The sequence below is a fragment of the Petaurus breviceps genome, unplaced genomic scaffold, assembly GCF_028583685.1.
Source record: "Petaurus breviceps papuanus isolate PSGF00001 unplaced genomic scaffold, PetGlider_PUasm1.0 490, whole genome shotgun sequence".
NCBI classification, from domain to species: Eukaryota; Metazoa; Chordata; class Mammalia; order Diprotodontia; family Petauridae; genus Petaurus; species Petaurus breviceps.
This window is the reverse complement of record NW_027186352.1, coordinates 3,572,836-3,573,045: the sequence shown is the minus strand read 5'-3', so window position 1 is coordinate 3,573,045 and position 210 is coordinate 3,572,836. Positions and strand designations below refer to the sequence as shown.

At 28.6% G+C, this 210-nt stretch overlaps 1 protein-coding gene across 1 annotated transcript in view; it reads right to left on the bottom strand.

Annotated features, from left to right (window-relative positions):
- The window catches only part of TCERG1L (transcription elongation regulator 1 like), a 154,917-nt gene that overhangs the window by 70,272 nt on the left and 84,435 nt on the right, over positions 1-210 (bottom strand). The gene's annotated exons all lie outside the window — the stretch shown is intronic.

Genomic DNA, 210 nt, shown 5'->3' with positions numbered 1-210 from the left:
GGTCCAATTTCCCCCACCTGGTTTATTTCTTCAGTAACTATTTCTATTTTGACACATATTTCTCTTGCTATTTTTCCAAAAATTAAAAAGAGAATGAAATAGAAATAACTATATCTTTCTATAGAGATACACAGACAGGCTTAGATAGATAGATAGATAGATAGATAGATAGATAGATAGATAGATAGATAGATAGATAGATAGATAGAT